This window comes from Pseudorca crassidens, chromosome 15 (assembly GCF_039906515.1).
Source record: "Pseudorca crassidens isolate mPseCra1 chromosome 15, mPseCra1.hap1, whole genome shotgun sequence".
Classification (NCBI taxonomy): Eukaryota; Metazoa; Chordata; class Mammalia; order Artiodactyla; family Delphinidae; genus Pseudorca; species Pseudorca crassidens.
Genome location: NC_090310.1, coordinates 50,926,580 through 50,944,144, shown reverse-complemented (window position 1 = coordinate 50,944,144; position 17,565 = coordinate 50,926,580). Strand labels below are relative to the sequence as shown.

The 17,565-nt window shown below is 42.3% G+C and overlaps 1 protein-coding gene across 3 annotated transcripts in view; it reads left to right on the top strand.

Annotated features, from left to right (window-relative positions):
* SNAP25 (synaptosome associated protein 25) overlaps window positions 1-17,565 on the top strand; it is an 80,324-nt gene that overhangs the window by 20,018 nt on the left and 42,741 nt on the right. The window contains exon 1 of one of the 3 annotated variants that reach the window (XM_067707488.1): window positions 1,546-1,654. The exons of the other annotated variants lie outside the window; for them this stretch is intronic. The gene's annotated coding sequence lies outside the window, so the exon portion shown is untranslated. Of the gene's footprint in view, window positions 1-1,545; window positions 1,655-17,565 lie in introns of those variants that run through there. 3 annotated transcript variants of the gene reach the window in all.

Genomic DNA, 17,565 nt, shown 5'->3' with positions numbered 1-17,565 from the left:
AACAGAGTGAACAAGTCAGGCAAGATCTCACGTGGAGATAACGTTTTAGTGGGAGGAGACAGACATCCAACAAACAGGCAGACAGACAAGAACCACATCAGATGGAACAGGGGCTAAACAGGAGATTAAAATAGTGTGAAGTGGAAATGTGAGACGGGGTGAGGGCGGGCCTCTCTGAGGGGATGGCAGTCAAGCTCCGGAGAAGAAGGCACCATCTTGGTGGGGGCTAGTATTTCAGGAAGGATGGTGTGTTTTCAGTAGCAAGTGGCCAGAGCTGTTGGAGAAGATGGGGTGTGAAACGAGGCCGGGAGTTAGGAAGCGCCAGATCAGCGAGGACTGCACAGCCTGGTGAGGGGTCTGGCTTTTGGTGGGGGAGTACTGGAAGCCTCTGGAGAGTTCTATGAAGGGGACTGACGTGATGTGCCTTATCTTTTTCCAACATCACTCTGGATTGGGGTGAAACAAGAGCGGAAACAGGGAGCCCAATAGGAGGTAGCTGTGGATGGAGAAATTGAGACCCAGTGAGAGGACATGACTTACTAGGGGCTCCCAGCTAGACAGGGATGGCCAGCTGGTGAGCATCCTTGGAGTGGGAGGCCACTGGAGGACCCTATCTGCTGTCCCCTCAGTCACCGCCTGGAACAGGATGCGGGCTGATGTAAGTCTGATTCCCTGGTTGTAGTGGAATATGAGTGCAAGTGATTCAGTGAGAAAGGATTTTCAGGTCAGCCTGTAATAACATGAGAGGAACAGGATGGGGCAGGGGTAAGAGCCTGGCAAGGATGCCATCTCAGCTGTGGACTAGCAGTCTGATCCTCAGCTCTGGAGTGTGGGTTGCATCACAGTTCATCCTGCCTTGAGGCAAGGAGGTAGCTCTGTATCAGTCAGTCCCTGGGCAGCCTGGAAACAGCCAGGCATCTCAGGGGAGGTGGGCCCTGTCAGTCAAGAGCAGGGCTCAGGAGAAATGACAGGTGTAACCTGTGAGCCACAGCAAGCTCAGCATCTGGGAAACTGGTACACCTGCCAGCAAAGAGTAACTGGGATCTGGGCAGGGCACCTCCAGCATCCATTATGGTAGCCACTACGCTTCTAGTGAGGGAGGGAGATGACTAGTCTGTGAAGCGCCCTGCTGCCAGAAAACACTGAACCCAAATGTAAAGAAATTAAATGAGCTAACCTGGGAGGTCTGTTACAGGAGAAGCCTCTCATTGCCCACAGGTCCTCTTCAAAAAACCTTTAAATAGTCACCTCCCACTAGGCACTTAACTGATTCACGGCTGTTTCATTCACCCAGCTCCTCAGGAATAAATTCCTTGCATGCTAGAAGGTGTCAAAAACCAAACTCTGCCCGCTGAATAAAACAAAGCAGAAGGATGAGTTTATTGCAAGGCTTTGACCTGCATGCAAACTGGGAAACTCAAGACTCTGGGAGCAATGAGTTCTGAGTTGCTCACAGACTAAGGGATTTTTATGGGATCACAGGGAAGTTATTTGTCTTTTTCAGCTGACTGGTTGCCCAGTGGTCTTCTTTCTCATTTGGATCAGGGGAGCTGAGTGAGGGGAACAAGGAAATCCAGAGCTGGCATGAACAGACCTGGAGTTTGAGGATTGGCTAGTGTCCTCTTCTGATTTCTGAGAAGAGCTGTAAATTCCTGTAAGTCTAGTTTACATTTCCTTTATATGCCTGTATTGACCATGTACATTTTGTCCCTGACAATAGTGACTCCATTTAGTTTGGTTCTCCAAAGGTAGGTCTGAATACCCACTTAGCCAACATAATAGGAGATTAGGATTAATCTAACCAGTACATTAGAGTGTCCCACCAAAGAGATAAGGTCCTGTTTCTGAGGATAAATGTGAGAGTAAATTTGCAAGGAGTGCTGTTCCAGAAAGAACCACTGTACCGTCATCACAGAGATGGAACCAGTAGCTCAGGGGTAGAGCCACCTTAAAGCAGCTGCCCCTTGTGACTTTACTTAAAAGAAACTGGCTTTACCACTCAACTCAGTAGCTCTTAAGAATGTGGATCAATGGTTTCCTAAACTTGTCTGCACATCAGAATCCCCATGGATCTTATAAAAATTCCAAAGCTCAGGCCATATCTTAGACCAATCAAATCACAATTTCTGGAGGCATTTTTAATTTAGGAATAAAAAATAAATAAACTTTTCATTTAGGAATAATTTTAGGTTTGCAGAAAAGTTGCAAAGATAGTACACCTCCCACCCAATATCCCCCATTGTTAACACCTTACATTTTCACATTTGTACATTTGAACACATGGTACATTTGTCACAACTAAGAAACTGACATTACTATTAATCAAACTTCAGATATTATTTGGATCCTACCAGCTTTTCCATTAATGTTCTCTTCCTGGTCCAGGATCTAGTCCAGATACCACATTGCATTTAGTTGTTATTTCTCCCTGTCTCCTATGATCTATGACAGTTTCTCCATCTTTCTTTGTTTTTTATGACCTTGACCGTCTCGAGGAGTAGTGCCCTGCACCCTGTAGAATGTCCCACAATCTGGGTTTGTCTGCTGTTGTTCTTACCGTTAGACTCGAGTTATAGGTTTTGGGAAAGAATATGGCAGAAGTGAAGTGTCCTATTCATCACCTTATGTCAGGGGGGACAGCAAATCCATATTACATCACTGGTGATATTATACTACTTGCCCAAGGTAGTGCTTGCCAAGTCTTTCCCCTGTAGAGTTACTATTTTTCCCTTTCCATACTCTTATCTTTGGAAATGTGTCACTGAGTCTAGCCCACCCTCAAGGGGTGTGTGTGGGGGGGGGGGGGGTGGAGGTGGTACTCAAACCCCACCTACAGGCAAAAATCTGAAAGACACATTTCCATGGCCATCATACTGTCCCCATCTCTTTGCCTTAGTTCCCAGTCACTATCGTGCGAACTCCTCAAATGATCCAGAACTTGGAATGCTCCTCAAATCTCCTGGGATTGAATCAGCACTTCCTGGCTGTTACCTTGGGCAGATTGTTTAGTCCCTTCTGAGCATCCTTTTCCTCATCTGAGGAATGAGTATCAATAGAGTATCTATTTCTAAGACTTGTAAAGATTACATTAGACAATGCCTATAAAGTTTTGACTACAGTGCCAGACACAGAGCAAACAGTCCATAAACGTTAGGTACCAACAGTAGTAATAATAGTGGATAGTAATGCCTTCCTTACTCCAGTCTTGTGCATCAGACATCTAGTGCCACAATAATTCACCTCAGTGACATAAAACAATAAGTTGGAACTTATATTTGAAAGGAACATATTAAACAACTCATTCCACTATGTTTATTTATTAAATGAACACTTATTTAGCACTTACTATATGCCAGGCACTGTTCTCATCGTTTTCATAAATATTAACTCGTTTAGTCTTCATAAAAAGCCTATGAGGTAGGAACTACTCTTAGCCCCATTTTACAGATAAGGAAACTGAGGCACAGTGAGGTTAAGCAGCTTGCCTAAAGGCACACAGCCAGAAAGTGGCAGAGGCAGGATGTGAACTGAAGAAATCCCATTTTGGAGTCCATACTTGCAACCGCTACACTACGCTAAATGGTACAAACAAAATTATAGAGTGTTGGGAGACTGTTTAAAATGGGGCGGGGCCTGGTCAGGGGAGGGGAGCCCCATCAGGGAAAGCATCTGTGAAATCTTGGGTAAATTTATACCAGGCAAGAGAAGGGTGTTGGGGGGTAGGTTAGGGGAAGGAGATCAGGGATGTATGGAAAGATTTGGCTCCCCCCAAAGCCATCCGACATTAAGTATCCTTTTCACAGGAAGTCTCCTTCTCTCTTGCTTTCTTACCTTCTTACTTGCTTTCTCAATTCTTGAATGTGCCCTTCGGAAAATTCAGTAGGTCTTTGATTTTAGGGAGATAGGAGTGGGGAAGACGACGCTTTCAATAACTCATACTGGTGGTCAGTATAAAAGAATCTGGACCATTCAAAACAGATCCTTGTGCTTTGTCTTCCACGCTTAAGAGAATCAATCTGTCCTCCTTCATTTTTATGTCAGGAGTTTGGTAATGCAAAGGAAGAAGACTTAGATTAGCTATTAAATTATGTTTCGGGAGAATGAACATTAATTTACATTTGGGAGTCAAAAATAAGTACTATTTTCTGATCAGTGTGGGTTTCAAAGTATTGCCAGGTCCACAGCCTGGGTATGTCTCTAGATCCATATTCCTGCACCTGAACTCAGCTACAAACTTCTTGGCGACAGGAATGCTATCTTATTCATCTTTCACACACTCACACTGACAATTCCCGCACAGCAGGTGCTTGATATGTGTTTTTAAATGAATTTATAATTAAACAGACTCATGATGAAGTGCTGTGGCTTGCTTTTTACCACTGCAGCCATATTTGAAACGTCAAGAGCACATGTAAATTATAAGCTATGTCCTTTCCCTTGTCCTGTCTTGTCCCCATATAAAATCATCTTTCTGCTTCCAAAATTGGCAGGGAATAAAGTATGTTAATTCACATCATGACTGAAATTTTAAACACACCTTTACTGACACCTGAGACTTCAAAACTGTATGTCCTTCAACCCAGGTAACTAGTGTCCTCGAGTTTGGCATTATTTAGTGGAGCTCATTGGAATTCATCTTACGCTTGACTATGTTGACTCCACTTCTGTCTGAAGCCTGCTGGGAAAACTCAGAACTCCAGGGGTTTCACTGGGGCCATGTTGACTCTGAGCTGATTCTGAGTGGTTGTATTTCAAAGATAGAGTCTCACATTGAATTTTCCTGGTTGAGAGCAAAAGAAAGTATGGTGGTGGGGGGTGTGTTCCATGCACATTTGTATGTGTTTGTGGGGTGGGGACAGAAGGTGGAAAGAAAGAGATGAAAGGGGCTGACCAATTTATTGAGAGGGGAGCAAATTGTACTTGCAAGGTTCTCCTTATCAGTGAAGACTGAACGATCAGCTGAGCCCAAGAAATGTTGACGTTTGGCTAAAACATAGAGAAGAAAGGAAAGAGGCAAGCCATCTTGACAACGGCAGATGTGTGTAGGGGGGTGGTGCTTTTGCTATCCACCATGCCCAGAATCTCCACCACTACCCCAGCCGTCATCCACAGCACACACAGAACCCGAGTGAAAACAGTGTGCTTGCTGGGAAATCTCACTTTCCAGACAAGTCTCCTGAACTTCCTACCAAATCACCAACTTTTAAGCCATAAAGAATGTCATAGGCCCCTCAAAATCCATAAAGAATAGATATGCTAAGAGTGGCCCTATAAAGGGAAAAGTAGGGATAAAAGGGGAGAATTAATCAGTACCCATCACTAATAGTCACTCTCTAGGAGCGCTTGCCAGCACCTGGTACAACATCTCTGTTAGGGCTCACATGGTCAGTCAGACACAGTATTTATTGAACATCTACTATATCCTAGGCACCGTCCTGTCATCTGGCTGAGATCCAACATAAGCATTAATGGTGGGTGCTCCAGCCTCAGATTTGAGGGAAGCTATTTAACCTTCCTATTCCTCAGTTTCTTCATGTATAAGGTAGAGAAATGATAATGGGGTTGTTGTGGAGATTATCACACACAAAGAGGTCAGACACTACCTGGCATGCGGTGAGTTAACTATGTGTCAACTGTGGTGCTTCCAGGCACTTAAGATGGCCAAATTCATCTAATTAAAATCAATATGACCCAAAAGTTAGAACAGAATAGGCAATTTCTCAACAGGTAAGCAAGGAGATTTCTTACTCCCTAAAGGATAGATGAAGCTGCAGAGGACACCCTGGTTCTGCCCAGAATGCTGCACCTGAGGTCTTATTAATTAATGGCCATCAGCAGAGCAGTAAAGAGATAGATTGGTGGTAACATCTGGGTCCAGCCCTACATTGATTTGTTTTCAGGCTCCTGAAAGAAATGAGATGCCAACACTTTATTATCCCAACTCCATTCTTCCTGTCCTGGCCCATAAGTTCAGTATTGCCTTTCAGACCAAGATAGACATTAAAGTGGAAATAAATTTCAGCTTCAATAGAGGAAAAGACTAAGAATAGACTGGCTGGTTATTCCTGAGATGCCATGTGAAAAATTTATATTAAGTCAGGCTTCTTTTTTTCCTCTTGGCCTATTTTCTTTTATTAAAGGACGTGAAGACAGCACCTTCCATTACGGATGTGTCTTTCGAGCCTGCTTTATTTCCGCTCTACTTGCTGCCTGCTGCTTACTTATCCTGATAGTCCCACTGTCTGTAAAACTCTTAACATAAAAGAGTAAAAAGAAATTTGACTGCTGGATATTGAGGGAAGAATAGGATGATGGCGTAATAGCAAACTCTTGACGTATACCCAATGTATCAGTTAGCTTATCCTGGGTAACAAGTAACCCCCCCCAACTTAGTGGCTTCAACAGTATTCATTTATTTAGCTTATGATTCTAAGTCAGTAATTTGGACTGAGTTCAGCTGGGCAGTGTTTCTCATCTTGGTTAGGCTCAGTCTGTGGTCAGTTGCTAGGTCAGCTGGGGGCTAGCTGATCTAGAGTGACCTCAGCTGAGATGACTTATCTCTGTTCCAGATGGTCTGTCTTATGATCCATCAGGTATAGAAATCACCTCAGTCCAATCAATCATCTGGAGCCCAGGCCCATGGGTAATGAGGCCTAAGAGGTTTTTCTTCCTGATTGATTGCATAGGAATGATCAAACTCACACATGTATGTACAGAAGCCAATAAAAGATATGTTTGGCTCTAAGAATAAGGCATGAATGGAGGGAGACCCATGAGGACCCATATGATATTCCATAGCCAACCCAATAACTCATCCAACTCAGCTATTAACACTTTCCCTTCTTTATGTACATCATTGTTATAGTGTTTCTTCTGGTTATAAAAACAATTCAGTAAGGCCAGACACTATAAAACTCTTAGAGGAAAACATAGACAGAACACTCTATGGCATAAATCACAGCAAGATCCTTTTTGACCCACCTCCTAGAGAAGTGGAAATAAAAACAAAAATAAACAAATGGGACTTAATGAAACTTAAAAGCTTTTGCACAGCAAAGGAACAAGATGAAAAGACAATCCTCAGAATGGGAGAAAATACTTGCAAATGAAGCAACTGACAGAGGATTAATCTCCAAAGTTTACAAGCAGCTCATGCAGCTCAATATCAAAAAAACAAACAACCCAATCCAAAAATGGGCAGAAGACCTAAATAGACATTTCTCCAAAGAAGATATACAGATTGCCAGCAAACACATGAAAGGATGCTCAACATCACTAATCATTAGAGACATGCGAATCAAAACTACAATGAGGTATCACCTCACACCAGTCAGAATGGCCATCCTCAAAAAATCTAGAAACAGGGCTTCCCTGGTGGCGCAGTGGTTAAGAGTCCGCCTGCCGAGTCAGGGGACATAGGTTCGTGCCCCGATCCGGGAAGATCCCACATGCCGCGGAGCGGCTGGGCCCGTGAGCCATGGTCACTGAGCCTGCGCGTCCGGAGCCTGTGCTCCGCAATGGGAGAGGCCACAACAGTGAGAGGCCCGCGTAGCACACACACACAAAAAAAAAAATCTAGAAACAATAAATGCTGGAGAGGGTGTGGAGAAAAGGGAACCCTCTTGCACTGTTGGTAGGAATGTAAATTGATACAGCCACTATGGAGAACAGTATGGAGGTTCTACCGTACAACCCAGCAATCTCACTACTGGGCATATACCCTTAGAAAAGCATAATTCAAAAAGAGTCATGTGCCACAATGTTCATTGCAGCTCTATTTACAATAGCCAGGACACGGAAGCAACCTAAGTGTCCATCGACAGATGAATGGATAAAGAAGATGTGGCACATATATACAATGGAATATTACTCAGCCATAAAAAGAAATGAAATTGAGTTATTTGTAGTGAGGTGGATGGACCTAGAGTCTGTCTTACAAAGTGAAGTCAAAAAGAGAAAAACAAATACCATATGCTAACACATATAAATGGAATCTAAAAAAAAAAATGGTTATGAAGAACCTAGGGACAGGACAGGAATAAAGATGCAGATGTAGAGAATAGACTTGAGGACAGGGGTGGGGGAGAGGGTAAGCTGGGACGATGCGAGAGAGTGGCACTGACATATATACACTACCAAATGTAAAATAGATAGCTAGTAGGAAGCAGCCACACAGCACAGGGAGATCAGCTCAGTGCTTTGTGACCACCTAGAGGAGTGGGATAGAGAGGGTTGGGGGGAGACGCAAGAGGGAGGAGATATGAGGATATATGTATATGTATAGCTGATTCACTTTGTTATAAAGCAGAAACGAACACACCACTGTAAAGCAATTATACTCCAATAAAGATGTTTAAAAAAGAATTCATATAAATTGTAGAAAAAGTGTGAAGGAAAGTATAAAAAAGTAAGTCAACAATGACCTCATGGTCCAGAAGCAATAATTATAAATAATTATTATACTATATATATGGTATAACATTGGCCTTGCTTCTATCTATACTTAAATATGCAGTAATACCATTTGTTGAGCCCTATGTGTCAGCCCTTTTGCTAACTGCTTTACCTGTGTTACTTCATTTAATCCTTACAACAATAATCCACTTTAAAATGAGGAAAATGAGGCACAGAGAGGCTAAACATCTTGCCTGAGATCACACAGCAAGTAGTAGAGCCAGCATTTGCAGCAGTGCACCCTCACTCCTTAGCTAGTCTTGACCATGAGAATCTACTGTTGGTCTTCATATCCAGTGTTACTCGAACTTTAGTGTGCAGTGTGTATCAGAATCCCCTGGAGGACATGTTAAAACACAGATTGCTGAGACCCCGCTCCAGATATTATGATTCAGTTGGCCTGGGGTGGGGCTTAAGAATTTGCATTTCTAGCAGACTCCAGGTGATGTTGATGCCACTGGTCCATGAACCACATTGGTCCACAAGCTCTGTTCACAGCAACATTGAGGTATGTACTGTTAATGCTGCTTCACAGATGAAAGGATGGAAGTTCAGAGAGGTCCAGTGAATGGACACACAGTTGGCCCGTTCTATGTTATACCCCTTTTCCAGTTCACTCTCATTGAAAATAATAAGCAGGGGTAATTTTCATCTCATTTTATAGCCCATGCTTTTCTTCTGGTGAGGTTATGGTGCTCAATGAGACAGTTCTGAACTCAGATGCAGGCTCTCTGATAACAGGCATTACAGTTAGATGTGGAGGTTGTAGTCATTACTTCTTCATTCATTTATTCATTTATTCCTTTCCTTGGTGAGGGGCTCAGCTGGGAAGCCCTGGGATGGGTAGTGTTATGAGCCCTGTCCCAGCAGCCTCTAAGTACTGATATTTAAGTGACTGTCCTCATCAAAAAAGATATGAAAGGAAAACATTGCACAAAGATGTTGCCTTTTGAAGATACAGAAAGGAGCCTGCTCCCAAGTCTTCTATGCTATTTTTAAACAGCAAAGAGCCCAGTAATATTCCGCTGAGTTTCTTACAGGGAAAAAACAAAAACCTCCTCGTGATTGTCAAGGCTTCATGATGTCCTGACTACATGGAGTACAGCTTTTGTAGCCATGTATGATCAGCTCATTGCTCTCTGGATGTCTGTCCTTTCTTCTCAAAGTGTGGTCCATGGACCAGCAGAACCACTGTGCAGCTTGATAGAAATGGAACTTCAGAAGCCCCACCCCAAACCTACTGAACTAGAATCCCCAGGGTTGAAGTCCAGGAATCGATGTTTTAACAAACTCTCCTAGTGATTTTGATGCAGCTACCTTTTTAGAAGCCCCGGTCTACTGAGAACCCTGCAGAATGGATTGATTTGCTTCCCAAGGAGGACAGCTGATCCTCTGGAGAGTTTTAAGTCAGCACCTCTAGTGACCATCAGGATCACCTGGAGAGCTTGGCAAAACATAAATTCCTGAGCTGCACCCTTAGGGGCTCCAATTCAGCTGGCTTAGGGTGGAGCTCATGAATCTGTATTCCCAGTGAGTTCCCTAGGGCTGCTGCTGCTGCTAGTCCTGGACCCCATTCCAACTTGCACTCCTTTAGCCAACATCCCTCTAAACAAAAAAAACAAAAAAAAAAAACCAACTGACCTCAACGTTCAAGAACTTTTCAAGATTTCTGATTCTATAGTTACATTTTAAAATGATATTTTCTTAATTAGGGAACTCATTTTCTTCAGGAATCCAATTATTTTTAACTTATTTTTTAACCAAAGTTCACAAAAACTGTTTAGAAATAGAGCTGGTTCTGGTGTCCAGGGAATTTCTGAAAGAGCTAGCTGAGTCTGAGTGAGAAGAAGGGTGTAAGCTATGTAAGGTATAGCTTCATGATTTCATGTTTGGGGGATTTTGATGGCCTTCCATCTGGTTCCATTAGAACCAGAGTCCCTGGTAAACAGCACTGGGGCTACATTTTCTGGGCTCATTAGTCAGGCCCCACAAAAGTGACACCCAATTGCCAAGAGTTGTCTCTGTGTCATTTGGAAAGGGAAGCCTTAACATGTTCCCCTAATACTTCCCTCTACCTTCTATGATTCTGATGTCAGACAGTGTGTGTGTATGTTTGTGATTTCTTAAATTGTTCATTGGACTGTCCAATAAATGCCCAAATTAATTGAGGACATATTGCCTTCAATGCTCAAAGGAAGATTGGTACCAAAAAAACTGCAGGAAACAAGCAACATGTATGTGAGTGTCTACTCATGTTTGAGAGCCCAGCATCAAGTCAAACAAAAACTGTTACAAAGAAGTGTGAGCTCCAGGACTTCCCTGGTGGTCCAGTGAGTGGTTAAGACTTCGCCTTCTAATGCAGGGAGTGCGGGTTTGATCCTGGGTCGGGGAGCTAGGATCTCACGTGCCTTGGGGCCAAAAACCCAAAAACATAAAAAACAGAAGCAATATTGTAACAAATTCAATAAAAACCAAAAAAAAAAAAAAAAAAAAAGGTCCACATCAAAAAAAAGTGTGAGCTCTGATCCTTGTCCTCAAAAACAGTCACTTGATGTGTTTTGTGTGCTAGCCACTGGGACTAAAAGGGTAGCCTTTGAAGACCCGTAACAGGATAGTGGGAGATGTAGGTAACATAAAGAGACCAATGTAGCATGAAGTGAGAAATACTAGGACAGGACACCTAAGAGCACACAAGAGTCCAGAGGGGGCCTTGGCCAAGCCACCAGCCTCCTCCAGGAGATGCCACTTGTGCTAAATTAAGAAGGCTGGGTAGAAGCTGGCCAGATAAAGGAGGCAGAGCAGGGTTGAGAGGTGATATTATGGCAAATGAGATCACAGGGGTTTGGAGGATTACAGTAAAAGTAAGTAGGTAGGTAAGCATGTTCATCAGGTTTGCTCCTGAGGGAGCAATGATTAATAAGCATGAGATCTGATTCCTCAGAAAATGTTAAACAAACCTGCTGCTACCTCTGGAAAGGAACACATAAATCTATTTGAAGGGAGCCATGTTTGCACTTGTGATTAAAACAGGCCAACCTTTCCTGGGTGGCTTTTGTGTTTCCTTTTTGTTATTCATGAAATCGTTCATTTCACATCACATCCCCTTGAGGTTCTAGTGAACTGTGGACCCAGAAAAGCCCTTTCGCCTGTAATACCTGCCTCCTAGAAAGTGAATTTATGGAAATTTTAGATATTTGTGCAGCTACAGAAAAAGAAATCTCAAACATCGGGAAATGGAAAGAAGAGGAACCTGGAGAGATTCAAGGCACAAATTCTCTGTACACTTGTGTTTGCCGGGCACTCCGCCAGCACACACCAAATAGGAATGAGTGAGGATCATAAGCTTGCTTTCTGCCTTGGCTGACATGACCATCTAGAACCATCTAGAGTTCTACCATCCTTAGGTGGATAAGAAAATATGTGCCTTGATTTGCTCTCTGGAAGAGCCTGGGGATATAGGAATACATTGACACATTCTGAGACACACATATGCTAACTCAGTAGTGGCAAAGTGCAATGTCCAAAGAGTTAAAACATGGCTCTCCTATCAATGTATAGTGAGAATATGTCAAAAGTTCCTTTATGTCATTAGTGAGAGAACCAGTAGTCTGGGAAAGCTCATTCACAGAGCATTTGAGGAACAAAGATTTATATAAACAGTCAGGAAAGGAATGTTAGAATAAATTCGTTCAGTTAAGTAGGAAACTGATTAATGTCTTATAGGGCAATAAAACTATAACACTTGGGGTTATCTTTTCTATCAAAGAGGAATCATTTGCATCTCTACTGGACAAAAGTCACTTGCTCAATTTTCTATAAAGTACTATTTCATTTGGTAGTCTGGTCTCTAATTAAGAGAAAATAGTAAAAACTTTTGGGGGTGACGGGTATATTTATTACCTTGATCATGGTGCTGGTTTCACAGGCGATGTACATATGACATTAAAGTGGATCAGACTGTACACTTTAAATATATGTATTTATTGTATATCAATTATGCCTCAATACAGCTGTTAAAAGAGAAAGAGAAAAAACAGAAAGCCAAACGAAGGCACATTCCCCTAGAAAATTAGATACTCATTGCATGAGCCAATTAGACAATTCCTCAGTGTGACATAAAAGGATGTGATCATCCTTTTGCTTTATTTCCAAGTTTTGGATAATTTTTCTTGAAAGTAATTAGAGCAACTGATTCTCGAATAAAAGGAATTTAGGTTTTGGTCGCCTGCTAGTTGTGTGACCTTGGCCAAAATATTTAAACCTCCCTAAGTCTCAGGCTCTCCATCTGAAAAAAATGAAGATAAAAATAGCCTCCTATGTCATAGGCATATAACTAGGATTAAAGAAAATAATGCATGTGGAACGCTTAGCAAAACACCTAGTACATATTATGTTGAGGACCTAGTGAATGTTCACTGTTCTTAATTATTGTTTCTGAGGAAGAAAATAGCTGAGGAATCTGAATAAGACAATAAGGTGAATGGAAAGACTACAGACCAAGAATGAGGTGCTAAGGATACTAAGAACTGTGCGATCTTGACCACAGCACTTCCCTTTACCTTATCTCTCTTTCCTCAGCTATAAACTATAAGAAGAGCAGATGAGAGCCAGAGCAGGATCTAACTTTTAAAGTGGAATTGACTTACCGGGCCTTGAGCCAAATCGTGGTGGAATTCTGGCTTCTTCTCATCCAGAATCTACTCATAAGCTCTCAGAGTTGTCGGTCCACCATGCTGTAGCCCAGTGGTCAAGGGCAAAGACTCTGGACTCAGACTCTCTGACTTCAATTCTCAACTCTGCCATTTACCAGCTAGGGAACACTGGGCCATTCACTCAACCACTCTGTGCCTTGGTTCCTTATCTGTAAAATGGAGATAATAAAGGCACCCACCTCACAGAGTTGCTGGGACTATTACCCTGGATCTAAACAGGGCTTGGCAGATACTAAGTGCTCAGTGATCATTCCCTTATTATTAGGGCCTTTGAAAGAATGGCTGAGAAGCCAAGGGTCCTGGACATTTAGCAGAGCTGATGAGTGTTGTTGAACTTCTCAGAATGATAAGGACTGAATACATAATTTGTATATGCAGAAGAATTCCCCTTTGGAGTGTCATTCAGTAATAATTCCAAAGGTGTATTTGTGTTACTAACAGAAGTTGTCTGACAGCTGCACATACAGTCTAATGACACAAAAAGCTCTGTGACCTACCCGTCACGCATCCCCTGGGACTGGAGAAAAGGTGTTGTCGGTGCAAAGGTCCCGTCCAGGCAGGTTTCAGGGTGACCTGGCCAGGCTTTCCCTCTGCTGACTGGCAGGGTTCCCTAAGCAGGAAGTGCCTCATGTTCCCACAGAGCCCACAGATGTCTTACCACCTGCTTTTGGCAAGATGACTTCTCTTTGGTTCTGGGGTACCGCTCCACCCAGAGCTGCAAGAAGATGTGTCCCCAGAGGCTCCTATAGCAGGCACTGTGGGGCCACCATAAGATCTCATTGGATCCCTTGCACCAGCCTTTTGCCCAGAGTCTGCAGGTTTTGCTGCTACAGACAGCCTACGACTCCATCCATGCAAAGGGTTGCCTGTGTGTAACCCCTTAAGGACTGCCTCCCCTGAATAGAGTTTCAGAAATCCCTGGGGGGGTCTCTGTGCCACTGGCCTACTCAGTGGCTTTCACCCATAATTGACTGGTGTGGAAGTCCAAAATCCCAGCTCCGTGGCCTTGAGGTAGCACATACTCTAAGGTACGTCTTACACTCCAGGGCTCCCTGTGGGATGATCTTGTCTTGATTGCCTTCTTCCCCTTCCTCAGTCTACTTCCTCTATTCCCTCCCTGGTCTCTGCTGATGCACTTCCCCCAGTAAACCAGGTTCTGGCACACAGATTCTTGGCTTAGGGCTGGCTCCTGGGAGGAGGCAGTCTAGGACCACCTCCTTTTCTCCTTACTCTTAACTCTAAAAGTGTCTCTCTGCCTAGAACTTGTGGAGCCCCAAAAGAGGAGGCTCCAACCTTGAAGTTCCCACAAAGCCAGGGCTTGCTTTGAGCAACTGGCCCCACCCTGAGCTACTTGTTTTGTAAGCACTCTGGGGGCAGGAGGAGAAGTAGGATAGGTAGGCTCGGGGCTCGCAGTGGGTGAAGAAAGCAGCATTCAGAATCCTCCAAGGGAGAACATTGTGTCCCCAAGGCAAGATGCCTTCTAGTCAGGCCTGTGTCACTGGAAACTTTTTCTCATGCACTGGGTAGTCTCAGAGCCTCAGGAACTTCTCCCCAAACAGGTACAGCCTGCTCTGCACCTCACTGACCTCAGGAAAGTTTGCTCAACTTCCTCCTTCAGCTCAGCCACAGCAAGGGGTCTGGGCTTCCAACTGCTTCTTCATTTGAAGTAAGAAGATTGCTGAGACTCAGTGGGACTCCTCGGCCCAGCCATCTGCCAGCTAAGGGTCTACCAACCTGCCAGGTTTCCAAAAGTTCAGTGGTCTCACATGGACTCTTTGGTGCTGGGAAGCACTTCTAAGTGATACTTGCTCCCCTGGCCACAGACAACACCTTTAATTCTTGTCCAACATCTTGTGTGTGTGTTTCAGAGGAGCAAATAACTCCCTGATCAAGACAGAGGCTGGGTGGGAGAGGGTGAATGAGTCAGGGTAAGCTATTCTCAGTTTCTGGAACGGTAGCATACAATTAACACACATACAACTTCCTCTGCCTTCTCAGGGTTATGGAAATCCACCAAGGTCAGCTGTTCCTCTTTGCAACCCACAGTCACTAGGGGTCTGTTTAACGCCTGGAAATAAGAGATGCACAGTGAAGGTTTCTCAGACTCAGCAAAGCTAACAAAGAGTAATAAAGCTAGTGAAGCACAGCTCATTAAAAAACTGAGTAGGCGAGTCTACCTTTCCTGCGATTTAATAGAGGAATCTTGAGGGATAGAAGGGAGAGATTTGTGTCCTGCAGTCATCGAATATGTTTCTGTTTTCTTGAGCATAATTCTGGCCTCCTTTTCTTTTGTGTGATGTGGCTCTGATAACTTCAGCCTTCATTTAATGACTGTAAATAGGGTTATTAAGCATAGAACAATGAGGCTATAATTATTACAGAAATAATATTAAATATATGCAAACAAAAATATATGAAAATGGATCCCACTAAATTCAGAATTGGTAATAAGTCAGTCTGGGATATAGTGCAGAAAAGTCTTTCTTCATAGATAATGCAAGGGTATAACCAATATTACAGAGGGAGAATATTTAAAGTAGAACAGATGGATTTAGGCAGGCTTCTTATTGGCAAAGCTACAAGCTGCTTGCAGACAGATTAAAGCCATCTTAGGGAGGATGAGATCTGAGTTGCTTTTCAACACTAAGAGTTCTCTAAGTGAGTGAGAGTTAAAATCAGAACTAGACATCTCTAAGAAATAGTGATGGTTAAAATTGAGGCAAGAATACACTCAAAATAGCTTGTTAGTAGTTTAAACTGGCATGTGTATCTATGAGTCTATCAACCATTACAAAGCACAGTTAACCCACCTACATATTTTATTTTACATAAATTAATGGAAAAAGAATGAATTATTCCACAAAGGATGTTGTAAAAAGGATGTTTGGAAAAAATATGAAATTAGAGTTTTAACTGTTTCTGTATACACTCTAACATAAATTTAAGCCAGAATAAAAAGTTAAATTAAAAATAACCATTGAGAAAGACTAAAAGAAAATGAATTTTTGACTGTTATTAGAATATGTAAATATTATGTAAATGAAAAATTGAAGAACTCCTCCGTTTAAAAGTATACACTGATGAGACTTTATAGGAAGCAATTTGGGTAATATGTCTTGAAGGTCTTTAAAACAATTTTTTTTTTGACCTGTAAATCCACTCCCAGAAATCCATTTTAAGAAAATAATCCAGGAAGTAGATAAAGTTTTTGTATAAATATGTCCATAGCAGTCTAATTTATAATGGCAAAAAAAAAAAAAGAAAAAGAAAATAGCATTAAATGTTCAGAAATAAGCCCAATAAATCATAACACATTTATATGCTGAAGCACAGTATAGTCTTTTAAAATGGTATTTGAGAAACATTTAATGATTAATTAAAATTTTCAAAATACAATTAAATAAAAGAAAAAACAGGATAATATATATCAGTATGATCCTAAATTAAAGATAAATTTATTTTAGGCATACACAGTATATACTGACTCTAAGTAGTTCACTGGTTCTCAATCTTGCTGCAATTAGAATCACCCCAACAGCTTTAATGTATCCTGCTGCCTGGATCCATTCTCAGAGATTCTCAATGAATTGCTCGGGGGTGTTGCCTGGGCACCTGGATTTTTTTAAAGCTCCCCAGGAGATGTTGAGATTTTAATGTGCTCCCCCGCCCACCCCAGATTTGAGAACCTTTTTTTTTTAAAATCCTCTTTACGAAGCACACTAGGAGAAAGCACTCAGCCTTCCAAAGCAAAAGAAGCATCTGGTGGCTGCTACAAATTTCCTGGCGTAGTGCCCAAGGCAAAACTCACCTCTTTCGATTATTTCTATCATTAAGAAAAATTATCCAAAACTTAGAAATAAGGCAAAAGGGTGGATACAAGTCTAAGGGACCCACCCAAGGATTACTTGATTCTCTTTGTTTGACTTACTATTAACTTCTGATCAGGCTCCAGACCCGTTGAAGTTACCGGTTCATTAACTTGGAGATTTTTGTGTGCTAGAGATTTAAATGATTTCTGTCTAGTAGAAAAGTTACAGTTTTACTGCCCTGTAAGATATAAACCAGCTCTGTATCCAATTAGCAATCTCAAGCCAACATCGTTATATACGAATTATCTGTGAACCAGCTTTTTCATCTAATTGGTTCCCTCATTAATGAGTTAAATAAATTTTTGACACACGTTCACTCTATAATTTCATGAGAGTCATGTTTTTAACTTTTTGGAATTGTATATTGAAACTGTCCATGATTAAACACAGATACAATGATAGAAGCGAACATTGGAAACTCACATTGAGTGGGGATTTATCCGGCATAACATCTTAGCACTTGGTCACAGGAAGCTTCCTTCCCCCCTATGGTCTCAGTACATGCAAAAAAAAAAAAAAAATTCCCGGGC